Source organism: Salmo trutta, chromosome 16, assembly GCF_901001165.1.
Source record: "Salmo trutta chromosome 16, fSalTru1.1, whole genome shotgun sequence".
Classification (NCBI taxonomy): domain Eukaryota; kingdom Metazoa; phylum Chordata; class Actinopteri; order Salmoniformes; family Salmonidae; genus Salmo; species Salmo trutta.
This window is the reverse complement of record NC_042972.1, coordinates 59,577,503-59,590,645: the sequence shown is the minus strand read 5'-3', so window position 1 is coordinate 59,590,645 and position 13,143 is coordinate 59,577,503. Positions and strand designations below refer to the sequence as shown.

The window sequence follows — 13,143 nt, the reverse complement described above, 5'->3', positions numbered from 1 at the left end:
GCCTTCTTATCCATGTCATCAAGATAGGAGCGTCTAATCAAAGGAAATTGGGGCATCACTATGTGTGTGTCTGTGTGTGTGTGTCTCTGTGTGTGTGTGTGTCTGTGTGTGCATGTTTTCCAGAGGTGTGGACTTGAGTCACATGTCTTGAGACTCAACTTGAAATAAAATAACTTGAGACTTCAGGACTCGGGACTCGACTTGAGACTGATAACTAACTTTAACCTTGGGGTTAGTGTTAAGGGTTAGGTTAGCTGAAATAGGATTTTGTATGGGAATACATTTTTACTGTGAGTGTGCACGTGTGTTATTGCGTGCCATGTGTCTGTGCCCCTCTCTGTGTGTCAACCACAACAGCTGAGATGCAAGGGGGGCAAGCATCTTCACTGATTGTGCATGGTATTTCATATAATGTCCTGTTGAACAATGCCGGACCCAGTGGGCTCTACAAAAAAAGGGAGAGAGAGAGAGCAGAGAGACTCAGAGACTCAGGAGGGGCTCAGGTGGAGTATGGAGGGATGTTAATACTTTCTCACAGGAGGCATAATGAAGGAGGAAAGTCTGCACTCATTCCTTTTTCCCTCCGCCGCTCATTGGTCATCCCCATCAGTGCGAGCCATCCTCCTTGTTACCAAAGCTCTTTCACCGCTTCAAAAGGGGTGCTATTCCGAGGGGATGGGGTTCAGCTGTGGATTTTTGTGTGTTTGTTTTCTTCTCCTTCCTTTTGTAATGTCACGGGGTTCTTCTCATGTTGGGCCCCAGGATATTAACTGGGATGGGAGATCTGTTGGTGGAGTTAAGAAGAGGCTGAGCAGTCACACAAAGTCTCTCAGACTGAACAAACTCCTCGGCATATTTCTTGAAAGCCACGGATGACACGCTGAGTATAAAAGCCTTATCAGGTCTAAGCCCTTCTCCTGTGGTTTTCAACTAAACTTTCCCACTACTACTCCAGCGCTGACGCATTTTATGGTCAGTTCTATTCTTGGAATAGAGGGGACCTGTAAACTCAAGGGGTTTCTGTCTTTTTAACTATTGAAAATGTAAGGGCCAGTTTGCTGTACAGATATTAAGCCTAGTCCTAGACAAAAAGAGCTTTCAATGGAAGTTCTCCATAGAGAATGCTTTTTAGAACTAGGCTTAATCTGTGTCCGGGAAACCAGCCCTATACAGTACAAGTGTCACAGGGGTCGTGGAATGGAGACCAAGGTGCAGCGTGGAATATGTTCATCTTGAGTTTAACTTTTTAAGGTATAGGGGGCAGTATTTTCGATTTCAGATGAAAAGCGTGCCCAGAGTAAACTGCCTAATACTCGGGCCCAGAGTCAAATATTTGCATATTATTAGTATCGGATAGAAAACACTCTGAAGTTTCTAAAACTGTTTGAATGATGTCTGTGAGTATAACAGAACTCATATGGCAGGCAAAAACCTGAGAAAAATCCAACCAGGAAGTGGGAAATCTAATGCTTGTAGTCTTTTCATTACCTATCTAACACACAGTGACTTAGGGTTCATTTTGCACTTCCTAAGGCTTCCACTAGATGTCAACAGTCTTTAGAACCTTGTTTCAGGCTTTTGCAGTGAACAGCGAGCGAACAAGAATGCCGGGAAGTTGGTGACTCAGAAAATGACATGAGTTCATTGGCGCGCTCTCACGTGATGAGGTAGCTGAGTTCCATAACGTTTTTCAAGACATTGGAATCGTCCGGTTGGAATATTATTGAAGTGTTATGTTAAAAAGGCCCTAAAGATTGATGCTATACAACGTTTGACATGTTTCTACGAACGTAAATATAACTTTTTTTTAACTTTTCGTCGTTACATTTTCTGCGCGCTTCCTACATTTGGAGTAGCTTACTGAACGAGCAAACAACAAGGAGGTATTTGGACATAAATTATGGACTTTATCGAACAAAACAACATTTATTGTGGACTTGGGATTCCTGGAAGTGCCTTCTGATGCAGATCATCAAAGGTAAGTGAATATTTATAATGCTATTTAGGATTTTAGATGACTCCAAAATGGCAGGTATTGCCTGATGTATTTTTCTGAGCGCCGTACTCAGATTATTGCAAAATGTGCTTTCCCCGTGAAGCTTTTTTGAAATCTGTCACAGCGGTTGCATTAAGTAGATTTTATCTATAATTCTTTGAATAACATTTACATTTTAGTCATTTAGCAGACGCTCTTATCCAGAGCGACTTACAGTAGTGAATGCATAAATTTCATTTTATGCATTTATTATTTTTTGTTTTGTTTTATACTGGCCCCCCCCGTGGGAATTGAACCCACAACCCTGGTGTTGCACACACCATGCTGAAGTTTCAAACACCATGCTCTACCAACTGAGCCACAGGGAAGAATAACAGTTTAATATTTTTTTGGGGGGGCATAATATTTGGTATGTTTGTAAATTGTTGTGCTGATTCACCGGTAGTTTTGGAGGCAAAATATACTGCTAAAAAAAATAAAGGGAACACTTAAACAACACAATGTAACTCCAAGTCAATTACAATTCTGTGAAATCAATCTGTCCACCTAGGAAGCAACACTGATTGACAATACATTTCACATGCTGTTGTGCAAATGGAATAGACAACAGGTGGAAATTATAGGCAATTAGCAAGACACCCCCAATAAAGGAGTGGTTCTGCAGGTGGTGACCACAGACCACTTCTCAGTTCCTATGCTTCCTGGCTGATGTTTTGGTCCCTTTTGAATGCTGGCGGAGCTTTCCCTCTAGTGGTAGCATGAGACGGAGTCTACAACCCACACAAGTGGCTCAGGCAGTGCAGCTCATCTAGGATGGCACATCAATGCGAGCTGTGGCAAGAAGGTTTGCTGTGTCTGTCAGCGTAGTGTCCAGAGCATGGAGGCGCTACCAGGAGACAGGCCAGTACATCAGGAGACGTGGAGGAGGCCGTAGGAGGGCAACAACCCAGCAGCAGGACCGCTACCTCCGCCTTTGTGCAAGGAGGAGCAGGAGGAGCACTGCCAGAGCCCTGCAAAATGACCTCCAGCAGGCCACAAATGTGCATGTGTCTGCTCAAACGGTCAGAAACAGACTCCATGAGGGTGGTATGAGGGCCCGACGTCCACAGGTGGGGGTTGTGCTTACAGCCCAACACCGTGCAGGACGTTTGGCATTTGCCAGAGAACACCAAGATTGGCAAATTCGCCACTGGCGCCCTGTGCTCTTCACAGATGAAAGCAGGTTCACACTGAGCACATGTGACAGACGTGACAGTCTGGAGACGCCGTGGAGAACGTTCTGCTGCCTGCAACATCCTCCAGCATCAACATCCTCCAGTTTGGCGGTGGGTCAGTCATGGTGTGGGGTGGCATTTCTTTGGGGGGCCGCACAGCCCTCCATGTGCTCGCCAGAGGTAGCCTGACTGCCATTAGGTACCGAGATGAGATCCTCAGACCCCTTGTGAGACCATATGCTGGTGCGGTTGGCCCTGGGTTCCTCCTAATGCAAGACAATGCTAGACCTCATGTGGCTGGAGTGTGTCAGCAGTTCCTGCAAGAGGAAGGCATTGATGCTATGGACTGGCCCGCCCGTTCCCCAGACCTGAATCCAATTGAGCACATCTGGGACATCATGTCTCGCTCCATCCACCAACGCCATGTTGCACGACAGACTATCCAGGAGTTGGCGGATGCTTTAGTCCAGGTCTGGGAGGAGATCCCTCAGGAGACCATCCGCCACCTCATCAGGAGCATGCCCAGGCATTGTAGGGAGGTCATAGAGGCACGTGGAGGCCACACACACTACTGAGCCTCATTTTGACTTGTTTTAAGGACATTACATCAAAGTTGGATCAGCCTGTAGTGTGGTTTTCCACTTTAATTTTGAGTGTGACTCCAAATCCAGACCTCCATGGGTTGATAAATTGGATTTCCATTGATTATTTTTGTGTGATTTTGTTGTCAGCACATTCAACTATGTAAAGAAAAAAGTATTTAATAAGATTATTTCATTCATTCAGATCTAGGATGTGTTATTTTCGTGTTCCCTTTATTTTTTTGAGCAGTGTATTTTCTGAACATCACGCGCAAATGTAAAATGGGGTTTTTGGATATAAATATGAACTTTATCGAACAAAACATACATGTATTGTGTAACATTGAGTCCTAGGAGTGTCATCTGATGAACATCGTCAAAGGTTAGTGCTTAATTTTAGCTGTATTTCTGGTTTTTGTGACCCCTCTCCTGCTTGGAAAATGGCTGTGTGGTTTTTCTTGTGTTGGCACTGTCCTAACATAATCTAACTTTATGCTTTCGCCATAAAACCTTTTTGAGATCGGACAATGTGGTTGGATTAAGGAGAGGTGTATCTTTAAAATGGTGTAAAATAGTTGTATGTTTGAGAAATTTGAATTATGACATTTTGTTGTTTTGAATTTGCCGCCCTGATATTTCACTGGCTGTGTCCCGCAGGTGGCTAGCGTCCTACATAGCCCATAGAAGTTAATGAAAGAAATGAACACTTTACAAATTAAACAAAAATGACAGCAGACAGTTCCGTCAGGTACTTACAACAAAACGGAAACAACTACCCACAAACTCTAAAGGAAAACAGGCTGCCTAAGTATGGCTTCCAATCAGAGCCAATGAAAGACACCTGCCTCTGATTGGAAACCATACCCGGCCAAACATGGAAAAACAACACATAGAAAAAGCAAACTAGAACACTCCCACAGAAACAAAAAACCCCAAACCCACACAAAACAACCCTCTGCCACGCCCTGACCACTTTACTATGGCAAATGACCTCTTTACCTGGTCAGGACGTGACAACAAGTGCAGATTGAAGTTTGTGATGATTGATTGCTAATGCCTGAATTTCACGTGAACTGATGATTGTTGACTTCAGGGAACAGTCATGTTCTTGAGCTCTGTATGCTCTTCCCATCATTGAGTGTTCATTTTTCCTTAGTTGATGTTTCACTCTCTGAACCCTCGAAATGGCGTGTTAGACTGGTGTTAGTGGTGGGATATGTCTCTTGGGGCAATGGGGAAGGTTTCTACTGTTTGCATGGGTGACGCTTCTCAAGAGACAGAGAAACCCGACCCTAGGCAACACAGTGACTAGGGTCAAGGGATGTGACAAATGGACCATTTTACATAACTTTTAAACATCTGTTTTCTGTTAAAATGATAAGAAACATCAATTTACAATGCAGAATAATGGTCCTATTACATATGGCCAGGCAATGAAGTTATATCTACCGCAACCCTTTACAGACATAGAACGCAGCTTCAGTAACATTTGACAGTAGAATTCTGCTCCGGTATAAAATGGTATCTATTTTTTCCCTAACAACAATTAACGTTGCTGATTGATGTGCTGCTGCGCAGAAGCTCAAGATTATTTATTGACAGTTCTGGTTGCCTAGTGATGGACATTAGTCCCGCTTCAGAAGCCTCATTCCTTTACAGTAAAATGCCTGTTCATATCTCCAGAGAAGGTTTCCTATCGGCATTTAAAAATCCGTCGTGTAGCCTACCCTAACAGACAGACAAACAAACATGCCGTAGCCAAGGCTCTTTTAAGGGGCCACATTCCATTATGTCTGAAAAGGGTAATCGAGAAAGGATACCGGTAGCCTACCGTAATTTCATATTATGAGGCAACCCTGTGCTCGCAAGACTGGCCATAGATACCTCTGTATCCAGGCAACATCAGTGCCATGAATGGGCTAAGATATTCTCCTTGCAACAGACCGAAAACTGAACAGACAGGGCAGGCAGGCCAGCAAAAGGGAGAGAGAGGAGGGGCAGGCAGACACGTGCTCATATGTTTTGGTAATCTGCATCTTGCAATCTCTTGTCTTGCATGCCTTGCAAATTCACCAAAGTAGCTTAAAGTTCTCTTCTTCCTCTGCTGCTATTTTTGAATTACACAACTTTCCCAGTCCTTTATAGCCTATTGACTATAACACAGAAAATAATGTTTTTTGATAACTGCACTGTGATTTTAATTAAGTGGGGGAAAAAACTAAACAACACTGTTTTTTAGTTTGGAATCCCAACTTCACACCCATACTTTATCCACTTGAATATAATAGAAAATAGTAGCTAGCAAGATCGAGATCATGGAGGTTATTTTTAATGAGTGCATTTCGTAAGTGGCTAGTTAGCATCAACTACCTTAACTAAAGTCACTGCAAAGGTTTTGCCTGCAAACTTAGGTTTTGAATCGGGATGTTTCGGCATTTCTGCCTCGTCATTTGTTGGGTGAGACCCCAGATTTTTCTTGTTATCAGCGAAGGCAGTGACCTAGTTCTTCTATGCCAAAATAGTCCTATAGTCACTGTGTTGCCTAGGGTCGTGTTTCCGAGACAACTCAAGGGAGGGGATATACTGTAACCAGTGTATGTGAGTGTTGTACTGCCTCTATCTGATGGCCATCGCTTTTGGTAGAGTCCAATAGGCTCTCACCTCTGCACCGTAGCAGCTATGGTTAGACTCCTTTTTAAACATCTCTCTCCCTCCCGCTACAAAAGCAGTATCTAGTGTAAAAGGTACAGGTAAACACCACTGTGATGTGACATGTTGTTTTTGTCGCTGTTGTCAGAGATTGACTGTCGAGTGAGAGTGGACAGGGAGTTTCTGAACTGTTGCATTCTCCGCCCCTTTGCGCATCTCTTGGAAATCTGCTCCCAAATCTGTCTCCATTATTACGTCTTCAAATCGAGCTCTGGCTGAAAACAAATCAAAACCAATCACCAGAAGCATGGCTGAGGCCTGTCATTTTGATGTGACATATGTTTACTCCTCGGGGGAAACCGGAGTTTGAAGCCTTCTCTCCAATGCCAAAGGACCCTGGGATTAGTAATGGACTTTTGAATTATAGGTTGTCAACAGCCCAGTTGCATTAATGCCATGTGTTATTGGTCTGTGCAAGGCTGATGAGGGTAAAGGGGTTAAATGGCTTGTCTATTTTTTTGTTCTTGGTGATGATTTGAGTGCTCTTGTGTGGCTCGCAGACTTGATTGCATTTCTGATTTGAGCGTGGCAGGCGGGCTTGTGATGGAAGTGGAGAGGGGGCCGCATTGGTAAGAAATTGACGGGGAATGGAGCCCCAGGCACTCTCTCACTTCTCTCTCCTAGACAAAAGTGACCACTCCTTTTAAATGGAGGGAAAATGACTATTCACATTCACTCACAGGTCTCAACCAGACACAGTAGTAATGCTGATCAGATAGGCAGGACAGTTCACAACTGATCCCTGCTTCTTTAACATAATGGAGGTAGAGTTACAGTCAAAGGTCAAATCGAATGGGTTGTTCATCACCACCAAAGTTGGGAAGCTGCAGATCCACGGGGCCTCATCCCAGCTGGATTAAGTGTCATTCTCCCCAACGAGCACCTTTTTTATGCAGATAAATGGATCATCACCTCCTGAGTAAATCCAGAGGTAGCTGTCATTGTAAGAGAGGGATGTACCTTCTGTCAGTTTCCTAGGCAGAGTCCTGGGATAATTCCCTCCGCCCCGTTTTTCTTTGAATGTCGGGTTTAGGTCACCTACATGAGAGAGCTCACACTCACCAAGCCTTTTGGGGTTTTATGTTTTTTGTTGTTGTCTGAGAGCAATACCATTTTTTTATTAGACACTGACTTTTGGGGATAAAGCAATGAAAACCATTTTATTTGGACACTGATTGATGGCATTAAGACTCGACCTCTGCAAGTAAAAAGGCACAAACAAATTAGACTTGGGTGCCCTGGAACAGCTGATGCCGTTTGGTTTACTAATGAAAAAGAGGATTATAAATAAAAAAATCTTACCCAGGCCAGGTTAAATCCAAAGGTAATGTCTGGTTGTGTAAGGCTTTCTTGGCTGTGACAGGGAAATGTTTTGTTACGCACATCCACACACACGCTGCAAACATGCACACTTTCAAGCATGCACATTGTGCACACACACATGCACGCACCAGTGGCAGTCGGTGCCATTTAAGAGGAGGGAGGACTATTCATTTATTTATGAACATGGCCTTATTTCTATTTACAGCATATTAGGTGACTGTCATTCATATTCCATTCACTCAGCTCAATGTAATATCGATAGGTTTAGGTTACTACATGATACTAAAATGTTCCCTAAAGGCCTACGCATCATGAGGTTGCTACAACCTAGCCGATGAATTAAAGTTTACAATGTAGGTCCACAGACCGAGATACATGTTTTGGTAATCAAGGTGACGACAGTGACATATTCAATACCGCCTTGCACACTCTTACTTGCATCTAGCTGATCTAGGGTGTAATCAATTAGTCCAACAATTGCAAACGAGAGTTTCTATTGGACAAATTCAGGTATGTTTATCCCCGTTTAGTTCCGTTTGCTTCCTTAAGAAAAGTTTTTCAACAGAATTGGTGGAATAAATACCCCCCTGATCACACGCAAACAATCATGCAGTACAGTGTACAGTCAGCAAGCAATTTAGCAGTTATACCGGCTGGCCCCGTGGCAATAAATTCATAAAACCAAAAGCTTACCTTGACTTGGAAGAGTTCCAGTGTTGGATAGCCATTTCTAGCTAGCTAACATAGCATCCCTCTCTGTTTGAGCTGGATGTTTGAGTAGGCTAAACTAGCTAGCTGCATTTGCTAGCTAACTAAGTGAAACTTTAAAAAATGTAACTAAATATGTGATTCACCACCTGGATTCGGTCTTATGGACCAACATTTGAATTTCTGTTTTTACATTGGATACAAGTAGACTCAGAGCTACAAAATGGTATATCATACACTGCATTTGAGGAAACAATGGGAAAGTAATTATGCTTTGAAAGTTGATCAACTTGTAAACTCACTTTTGAGAAAACCGTCTTTCAATGTTTTGGCACTACTATTAGAGAGCCCATCTGCATGAATCTGCATGCAGCTAACCAACCAGGGTCTATGGCTATAACTAGTCAAGCAAATGTTTCTGAGATACAAAGAATAAGATCATACACAACGTTAGCTAGCGACTCAGCCAGCTAACGTTAGCTAGATAACAGTACACTTTAACTTGACATTAGGTTTATGCAGTTTTACTAGGCGATACATTTAAAAAATACTCACCAGCTCCAATAGACAGACGCGTGCTATATGGCTGACCAATACAAGCTCATCTCTCGGCATGTCCAGCCCACTCATTATCTCAGCCAATCATGGCTAGCGGGAAGGTGGCTGACTTTTTCTGTGGCTAAACCAACTAGGCTCGCAGTTTAACAGTTTGATTCATATTTACAGATGGCATACAAGTTGATATTAAGTCACATGAAAGTTCACATGTTCGAGAAGGCATTTCTGCCAAGAAACGCATTTTGATAAAAACATTTTTTTAAGTTCAAACAACTCTCCTGTGAAGTGGTGACTTGCGACATACGCCTAGTTTCCTGAGTCGGGTCACAAATAGCTAGCTCTCTTTCTCTTTCTCTCTCTTGCTTCTTCGTCATTTTTGAGGAAATGTATTTGTTCAAAACTGTTTAACTATTGTCTTTCTCTCTCTTTGAGTCAACTACTCACCACATTTTATGCACTGCTGTGCTATTTAGCTGTGGCTTATGCTTTCACTACTAGATTCGTTCTCTGATCCTTTGATTGGGTGGACAACATCAGTTCATGCTGCAAGAGCTCTGATATGTTGGAGGACGTCCTCCGGAAGTTGACATAAGTCTATGGAAGGGGGTGAGAACCATGAGCCTCCTAGGTTTTCTACTGAACTCAATGTATCCAGATTAGGACGGAAACTAGCTTCGGCTACAGCATGGTGCTACCCTACACAGTGCTGTTGAGGCAACGGTAGACCATTGCAAAACAGTGTGTTTTAACCTCTGGACGGATACGGGACGGACATCCAGCGAAAAATCCTATTTCCATTAGCATAACAACATTTAATATATTTTTTTTTCAAATATAGGACTATGTTATATCGTTTTATAGATACACCTCTCCTGAATCGAACCACGTTGTCCGATTTCAAAAAGGCTTTACAGCAAAAGCAAAACATTAGATTATGTTAGAGGAGTATATCGTAAAAGTAGCCACATAGCCATTTTCCGACCAACCACATGCATCACAAATAACTAAAAAACAGCTAAATGCAGCACTAACCTTTGACAATCTTCATCAGATGACACTCCTAGGACATCATGTTACACAATACATGCATTATTTTGTTCGATAAAGTTCATATTTATATATAAAAACAGCATTTTACATCGGCGCATGACGTTGACTAACTATTTTCCCTCAAATGCATCCGGTGAAACAGCGCTACAATTTACTAAATTACTATTCGAAAACATTTTTAAGATGTAATATTGTCATTCTAAGATTTATAGATGAATATCTCTTGAAAGCACCTGTAATGCCAGATTTAAAAATAACTTTACTGGGTAATCACACTTTGCGATAAAAGGGGATGCGATACTCAGAAAAATAGGCTACCGTTACAGGTCAGCGCCATCTTGGAACAATCGCATATCAATCTACTCTTGTATACTATTGTCAATAATCCCTTACCTTTGATTATCTTCATCAGAAGGCACTTCTATGAATCCCAGGTCCACAACAAATGTATTTTCGTTCGAAAAAAAAGTTAATCCTTTATGTTCCAATAGCTTGTTCTTGTTAGCGCGTTCTGAAGGCTGCTCCAAAAGTTCCGTCGTGCGCAGGACTCCTCTTTCAACAAAATGCATTTTTTTTTATTTAGGTTCGTTCAAACATGTCAAACGTTGTATAACATAAATCTTTAGGGCCTTTTTCAACCAGAGCTCCAATAACATTCAAGGGGGACGATTGCATTGTCTTTCAAAACGTTTCGAAAGGGGAGGGTAGCCAGGGGCGCCGGCGTCATAATGGTGATGGCCCTCCTCATGTGACCACGTTCCACAGACTCTCATTGTGTCAGTTTTCACAGTAGAAGGCTCAAACCACTTTGTAAAGACTGGGGACATCTAGTGGAAGCAATAGGAAGTGCTCAATGAACCATTGCTCACAGTGTGATTTATAGGCAAAGTGATGAAGTTGAGTCCGCAATTCAGAATTCCACTTCCTGTTACGATCTGTCTCAGGGTTTTGACTGCCATATGAGTTCTGTTATACTCACAGACACCATTCAAACAGTTTTAGAAACTTTAGGGTGTTTTCTATCCACAAGTATTAATTATATGCATATCCTAGCTTCTGAGTTTGAGTAGGAGGCCGTTTAAAATGGGCACAAATTTTTTTCAAAAATTGCTGTAGCGCCCCCTATCCTAGGCAACCGTCAAGAGGTTAATCAATTGTTTGAAGACGTGAATATATTTAGTATAGTTTTATCTAAAAATATATATATTTGTAATGTTTCAGTATTTATATTTTTATGAAATTCGACAGTGAGGAGGGAATCATAACATGCATCAGTGTTGTTTACACATTCCCAGGCACTACTAAAGCAAAGTGGGCCCATCCTCAGAGGATGGACTCACTGCCAAGTAGAACCCTGTGGAGAAACCTCTGTTTGTAGCTATCTGCTGCTGGGCTCAGAGCACTCATTTACTTTCCCCTTTCATGTCATCACTCTGGGGACCCCACACCTCAGAGAATCCCCCCTCCCTATAATTTCTCTCTTTTTCTCCATCTCTCTCCCCTTCCCTTTTTCCTCTCTCACTCCCGCTCTCTATCGCTTTCCTTCTCTCTCTCTCACTCTACCTCCCTACCCCCTCTCTATCTCTCTTTCTCTCTCTCCCTTCTCCACTCTCCCTTCTCCACTCTCCCTTAGTTCATCACACTCGATGCTGACATGTGGTTTTTACTCGAGCATGATCAGTGTGTGACTCCTCAGCTGACGTACTTACTGTACTGTACACTAAGTTGGTTTATTTTACATGGCTTGACTAATGTGTAATTATGAGTGATGGACAACATTGATGTGTTAGCATCAGCTAGATGTCAGTCAATCGTTCCCGTCTCTTGTGGCAACACCTCCATTTCTAATTTAGTGAAGACCCTTTCTCCAGCCACGCGTGAGCTCTTGCCTCACTTCCTGAGGGTGTCAAGACAGAAGACTCAGTTATGAATCGAGAGCATGGGACACTATACAGCTATATTGAAATGATTGCCTTTTCAATCTCTCCAAGTGGAGAAATGTGATACTTTAGCAACATTTGATGTATTACTTAACATATTACTTACACTTCGTCACAGCAAGCACACCCACAGTTCAGCCTGGTTGGAGGGATCGTGTTGAATATCTTGATCTAACATCTGCTCATAAGCAATCTATCTCTGACAGACTATGGTTATAATATTCAAGATGACAGTAAATAAAGGTATCAATTTTTCCACATCATACCCCGGGAGATGAACTGATAGCTTGAACAACCCTCAATGTATTCATTCTGAGTTCCTTATTTCCACTGTCGACTTTGTGTTGTGAAGTGTGGCCTGTAGTAGTGATTCAATTCATTGGAATTGCAGAGATGAGTTTCACAACAGATGAATTCCAGATGGATGTTGATGGTGAGATTAGATTAAAAAAAATATATAATAATAATTTCCATTGGGTTGAAATACTAGTCAAAATAAGATAATGATAATGATATTTGGTCGATTTTGGGCCCTGTACTTTGTACTATCTCCATAAACAATATTGTTTCTTCTGTAAGAAATTCTAACCTCCACTTATGTTGTGTATTCTGTTGCCCCTTCTGTTAACAAGGCTATTTCAGAACAACAATCTGCATTTTTTTTGCTTTACAGAAAGCCTTTGTTCAACTGAAATTGGTACTTATGCAGGTAAAACTAAGTATATGTTATTTTACATCTTGGCGTTCCCCTAGGATAGGGGGCGCTACAGCGATTTTTGAAAAGAAATCGTGCCCATTTTAAACGGCCTCCTACTCAAACTCAGAAGCTAGGATATGCATATAATTAATACTTGTGGATAGAAAACACCCTAAAGTTTCTAAAACTGTTTGAATGGTGTCTGTGAGTATAACATAACTCATATGGCAGTCAAATCCCCGAGACAGATCGAAACAGGAAGTGGAATTCTGAATTGCGAACTCAACTTCATCACGTTGCCTATTAATCACACCGTGAGCTATGGTTCATTGAGCACTTCCTATTGCTTCCACTAGATGTCCCCAGT

At 42.2% G+C, this 13,143-nt stretch overlaps 1 protein-coding gene across 9 annotated transcripts in view; it reads left to right on the top strand.

Moving 5' to 3' along the window:
* The window catches only part of LOC115151117 (receptor-type tyrosine-protein phosphatase T), a 587,678-nt gene that overhangs the window by 128,750 nt on the left and 445,785 nt on the right, over positions 1-13,143 (top strand). The gene's annotated exons all lie outside the window — the stretch shown is intronic.